Genomic DNA, 6,513 nt, shown 5'->3' on the forward strand with positions numbered 1-6,513 from the left:
AGTAGAAGACTCTTCCCCACGATAAAAGGTTCTTGTATTCATAGAGATTTAAAATCCCCAGATAGATCAGTAATCTCTTAAAATAAGAAATCCATGACCAGCGGTGTGGTAGGCACGAGGCAGAAAATTTAGTTATTACAAAGGGATCCAGAGATACAGCTTTCTTCATTTTTCTTAAAATTATCTGCTTGCAAAAACATTCAGATTTTTTTTAAGTTTTACTTTGGTTCAAAGCAAGAGAGAAATAGCTCCTTGATCATTCCAGGCTGCATAGTTTTCGACAACTTCCAAGCGCAGTTAAGGGATAATTCCAAGAATCGGTTCCAATCAGTCAAGCAAGCAAGCAATCAGTCAGTCAAATTATCAAGTTTCTTGTTCAGTATTTAATGTTTTAATGCGATATAAATATAATATGCATGAAAATGTTACTGTAGTGGATGAATTTAGCTGTGTATACTAATGGTTTAGTGAAAAGCCTAAATTTGCCGGTAGGGAATGTGAATTCAGGTGGAGAGAAAGTAGCCAGTCACCACTCTTCCTTTCTGCTTAACCCATTCCTTTCAGAAGCTGGGCGGGTCACAGGGTACACAAAATAGGATGTGTCTGGAAGACATGTGCAGAGGCTGGAGACCAGAAGGATATGTAAAACGGAAACTCTGGGTGTCGCTAATTTGAGTATTTCTAATTGTTCAGGAAAATGATTGAGGTCTTTGGGGGGGAACATGAACATGTGAAATAACACATTTCAATGCCGTATGAGCATGACATTTCCTTTGCTGCTGCACACTTTGTGCATGTCGCCTGGGATCTCCCAGTGCAACATGCCTGGACTGCTGTTGCCTGCCCTGTGCATTGGGGAACAGTAGCTCCTTCCCACTGCGGGTTACACTGGGGAAGGAGGCAGCACTCTCTTTCCTAGGCCGCCCACTCCATAAACAGCCTCAGCAAAGGTGCTGTGCCGCGTGGCCAAGTTTTCATTTGCGTTTCAAGATGGTGAGAACAAAGTTTCAGTGTTGACTTCTGCCTGGCGCCTGCAGCAGTGTGGGTCTGGTTTTTGTCAGGGTGAAATAAGAAGTGACAAACATGTAACAGTATACCTTGTTGCAGAATTGAACTGTCCTGCACGGTCTCCTACAATCCGCAGGCAGCGCGGGCAGAGGCTGAGTGTCTGAGCCGCTTCCTAGCTGCCTGGTGCCTTGACTCAGAAAACCTGTGATCGATGGTGGAAAGCAATACTATGAAGATGGGAAGAGTGCAATCAGCTGCAGTACTTCAGGATGTGGAAGACGTCTAAGCTACCCTTCCTCCTTGTAGGCTGTGATAAATGAGCAGCAAAGCACTGCAGGTGAGCACTGAGAAGAAAGCTGAGACACTGGAAAGCTGGTATCCGTGGCTCCTTCCCACACATTTTGAGGCTGGGAAGACCTATGCCTTTCAGAAGGAGCTTGTGCTCCTCTCCTTCCAGGTGGTAACACAGGAAGTCATAGTGGGCTTTGTGCTTCCAGGAGCCACTTTGGTTGTTTGCTACAGTCCCTAACTGCCGTTTCCTCCTTCCCGCTCCTCAAAGAAAAGCATTACAGGCCTCGCAGATTAATCTGGAAGCTTCCCTGACAAGGTTGCTCTGCATGGAGCCCAGTATTCAGAGAACAAGTGAATCTCATTCACGGAACGAGATCAGCAAAATCAGCGGGCTGTACCCATGACACCCCTAATTTTTGATGATTCCTTCTCTTAACCTACCTCGTGAGTAACCTGGCTGCCCCACCTGTCATTAGGACCACTGCAGAGGAAAGTGTGGGGCCACCACCAGCATCCGCTTCCCTACAGGATGCTGCCAGTTATCACTTGGGCACAGAGGCACTTGAGGCAGGTGGTCAATGCAGCTCAGCTTCGATTCACAAGTTCCCTGGGATGTCTTTCTCTCCTCAGGATATCATGCATTCGCATCAGGATGTCACCTCTGCCACTAGCTCTCTCCTTTGTCCATCTCTTTATTGCCTGACTGCACACAGATAACTGAAGCAAGATAGTGAAGGTGGTACCTATTCTCTGTTCAGCTGGACAAAGAAATAGCCTGTCTTCTCTGGTGCTTACAAATACCCACCACAAGCTTCTCCTGTCCGTCTAGGCTGACCGTAGCGATGTTCAGCACATTCCCTGGCTGAGTTGCTATAGCTCAAAACCACAATTCAACGGCACAAATCAGGAATCCGGGCACTTGATGAGGCAGGGAAGAGATGGATGTTCAGTAATGACAGGCATTGCTTGCATGCTGTAAGGAAGAAATGGTCCTTCCCTAGGAGGAGGAGTGCGGATGGGAGAGTGCTGGTTGGCAGCAGCTTCCTGGGAACAAGGGGACTAATGAACAGGAGACACCTTCAGATGGGTGAGGTGGATGGGAAGGAGGACAAGAGAAGAAAGGAGGAAGGAAAGACAGAACAGGCCGGTAGCCACTATTATTGACACCTGCGATGCTTTGCAGCAAATATTCATAGAAACAGGTGCAATACCAAACTGTGTGTGTCACTCCAAGTCAGCACTAGGTCATCTTTCTGCAAATCAAAGGGAGCCTTCCCTGACATTATCCCAGCATCAGGTATTTGAGAAGGTGAGGGCACGTCGAGCTAGAAAAAGTGATCTGTGCAGGATCAACAGTGAAGGCTGATGTCTCAGGAACTGCTTGGAAGTGGCTGACTTTTTACTTCAATCCTCCTATCTGTGCTACCATAGTAAATGATGGCTATTGAAAAGGGGAGGAGATTCTATATTAAGTCTAATGTAACTTCAGTAAATACTTTCCTAGGCGATCAGAGGAGTTCGACAAAGTTTGTGGGGGAGCAGCAGGAGGCGGCTGCCCCGCAAGGGCAGGTGAGCTGGGAGACGAGGGGGACAGCAGAGCAGGCTGGGCTGTGCTGTCACCAACAAGGACACAGCCCCGCAACACCCGCACAAAGCGAGCAGGGCAGGGACAAGGGCAGTGATCGGGGACAGCCACAGCCCTGGATCACTGAGCAAGTCTGTGGGGACGAGGATGGGACAAGGTCGAGTCAGGAAAGTGCAGCCAGTAGGCCGGAGTCAGAGGCACAGGCACAGCATGTAAGGTAAGGCCTGAGCCTAAATGCAACTCCGAAGCCAAGAGGCGGAAATCGAGGGTGGAGGGCAAGATCTGGAGAAGTCCTCGAACAAGTCGCCGTCCAGTCTGGCAAAGGGAAAGGGAGGAAGAAGGTCCTAGCAACAAGAAGCGTGTTTTCCTTCCGGGAACAGAGTCTGACTGGATGCAAAAGTACAAGCAGAGCTGCCGTGAAATCTGCCTGTACGCGGTTACTGTGGTGAATAAAGCATTTTTGCTCTGCACTGCCGGCCCAGGGTCGGATTTTCCATCGCGTGGAACCGACGCCCAGAACTCCCCTTCCAAATGTCAGTCTGTGTTCAGGGAATCAATTCTTCCGTAAGATCCGAAAGCACACAAAAAGTTAGGAGAGGAACACAAAAAGTTAGGAGAGGAACCGGCTGGCCGATGATCTCTGTGGGCGGTTGCTGCGGGAAAGACAGTACTTTGCAAGGACAAAAGGGTGCTAAAAACCCTGTCTTCAGATGTGCAAAGTTTTTAGTTTGTCTTAGATACGTTCCCATTTCCTTTGACATGGGGTTGGTAGATCCTCTCTGAGGAACGAGTTCAGCTTACTCGTTTTCAGCTCTCCATACAATTTCGTTCGTCATTAGCAAGACATCAAGCTAACACTTGTGGCTAGTATGTTTTTGTTTCCTTATGCTGCCGTTGTTTCCTTATTCCTATGGGTGCCGGGCGAAATTTGATAAGCAACCGCCAAAGGAAAACGGATTTATACTGCCCGGGATTTTTTTCTGCCGCGCCTTCTGGTGCTGATTCCAGCTGCTTCTCATCACCTCTTTCCACGGCACTTCGCTTTCTCTCCCGGACAATACGCAATACACATCAGCGTCGATTAGGGAGAAGACTCTGGCAGGCGATCAATGGCAGAGAGGTGACACACACACGTCTGCAAGAAGCCAACAAGAAGAGGGTTTTAATTTAGATTCTCTTCATCTGAAGAAAAAAAAAAAATAATCCTGGAACCATGCGACTTCCTAAGGGCACAGATCGTATGCAAGCGAAAGCATTAAGTTGTTTGGTAAGATATTTGTTTATATCGGTGATGGTTGCCAAAGTTTTGAGGAGAGAAGGCACTGCATGCCACCACTGAGAAGTACTGCTTTATCCCCACCTCACGCCAAGATATTCTCACCGCTGTTGCTAACTATTCCGTTCTGAAGGGACCGCATGAAGCTGTTCTTGGGCATCTAAGGATAAGACAGAAAATCAATTAGTGGTAACTAATGCGTGGCTCTTAATTAGGCGAAGGGTGGCTTCCCTGCCAAATCTGTGCCCATGAGTATGTGCTACTGACGGAAGCGGGGGGCTCCTCCCGGATACTCTGCCCCTTGCGTAAGCTGGGATCAGAGTTTCGCCTGCCGAAAGGCACAGTGCCGGGCTGCCCCGAGCGCTGCCTATGCAGACTTCCCTGTGCCACCAGGAGCGAAGGGACGCTAAGGACTCCGCGCCGCCCCTTCGCGGCGGGCTCCGCCGGAGCCTCCCTCTCCCCCGGCCGGAGATCCCTCCCCCGGCCGTATGTGTGCGCGGGGCTGGGAGCCGCAGTTGCAGCCGCCGTGGAGAGGCGATAGAGTGTGCCGGCCTAAAGCTCGAGGAAATCGTGGAGGAATCAGCGCGGGGAAATGGAGAGGAGGGAGGCCGGGGGGGGCGGTGTTGTGTAAGCAGGCTGCCAGCCGGTGCGCTGCTGTGGCAGCCCTGAGCCGGACCGCCGCAGGCTCTCCTCTCCGGTTTCTCCATTCGTGGCTCTTTCCCGTAGGAGTGAGCTCCGCCACAGGTCTAGGCTCCAGCAAATGGAGGGACGGAGGTCTGGGGAGAAGGCCAATACTTCCATACGGGATAAAACACGGATTTTGCTTCAGCAGTTCCAACACTCCGAAAATTTCCATGTACAATCGCTTTTTCCTCAACAACCAGCCAAGACACAGCCTCAGCACCGAGAGGCGAAGCAGGGGAGGATTGCTGCCGGCCCCACGCCGGTCTCTCCTGGACAGGGCGGGCGAGGTGGGGTGCGGCGGCTGGCGAGGGGAGCCGCTCCGGGACACGGCTGGGAGTGTGCGCAACCCCTCCGCTTCCGCACTTACGGCTGAAGCCCGAGAAGGGTTAATGTGGGGCCCATGAGCCTGACAGCTCCGTTCACGGGCTTCCGGCAGCGTTGCAAGAAACAGAAGGTAATCGAACGCCTAACACGAATGTTTCTAGAAAGGAATAGCCAGATGAGACAAATACAGATTCGTTACAGGAACGCGTGTGTAATGAACACCTCAGTCACGAGGCCGGGACGGGAGCAGAGCGCGGCGGGACGCGGCGCCGGGGCCAGAGAGGAACGAGCCGCGGCTTTAGGCTGGGCGCAGCTGCCGAGCTCCTGATGGCAGTGGGCACCTTCGCGACCATCTCGTCCTACCTAGGCTGAGCGGGGGTGGGTCCCACGCTTCTCGGGCAGCAGGGCAGCGCCGTGCTCGGCAAACGGGAACAAGGAAATCCACGAGTAGGAAGGTAGTCCCGGCGCTGTGCTGTCGCGGCTTGCGCAAGCTCGACCCAAGAATCCCGAAATACAACTGCTAAACGATGATCTACGTGAAGTGCGCAACAGGCTCACTCCCACGTCGTCAAGCAGCAGGAGAAGGAAGACCCGATGTCCCCTTCCAAGTGCTCGGGGGTCCCAACACGGAGCACTTGTTACAGCGACCTTAGAGACCGCTTCTCTCGGCAATCCACTGCTGTGTTCCAGTACACTGCTTTGTTCAGCGGACACATCCTTCACTTCCTTCACGTTCCGTAAGACGTTTACCATGAACTGATATGCAAACACACACGCACACAGAGCGTGACTCCGACACACACATCGCACTGCGTCTCACCGAAACACACATCGCACTGTGGTCCCGAAAAAGACAGTGCACCCCGAAACACACTTTACATTTCACTCCCCGACGCCAACATCACCGTGGCCCGCCCGACACACACACGGCTCTGCGCCCGACGGCGCGCACATCGCGCCGCTCGTCCCCTACACGCACATCGCTCCGCGCCGAAGGAAACACACATCGCTCTGCTCCTGCTGAGAAACACAGCGCTCTGCGATCAGGCGATGCGCACATCGCCCTGCCTACGATGACACACGCATCGCTCCGCTCCTCCCCTACACACACATCGCTCTGCGCCGACGGACACACACCCCCACACACACCCCGCTTCGCTCCCCGAAGACACCCCCATCGCTCTGCTCCGGCCGAGAAACACAGCGCTCTGCGATCAGACGATGCACAGACCGCCCTGCCTACCATAGTCCCATCCCTATGCGCCTCCCCAAACACACATCGCCCTGCATCGTCGTCGCCCACCTCCTTCCCGAAACACATCGCTCTGCGCCGACGGACACACAC

Source organism: Aptenodytes forsteri, unplaced genomic scaffold, assembly GCF_000699145.1.
Source record: "Aptenodytes forsteri isolate BGI_AS27 unplaced genomic scaffold, ASM69914v1 Scaffold284, whole genome shotgun sequence".
Taxonomy (NCBI): Eukaryota; Metazoa; Chordata; class Aves; order Sphenisciformes; family Spheniscidae; genus Aptenodytes; species Aptenodytes forsteri.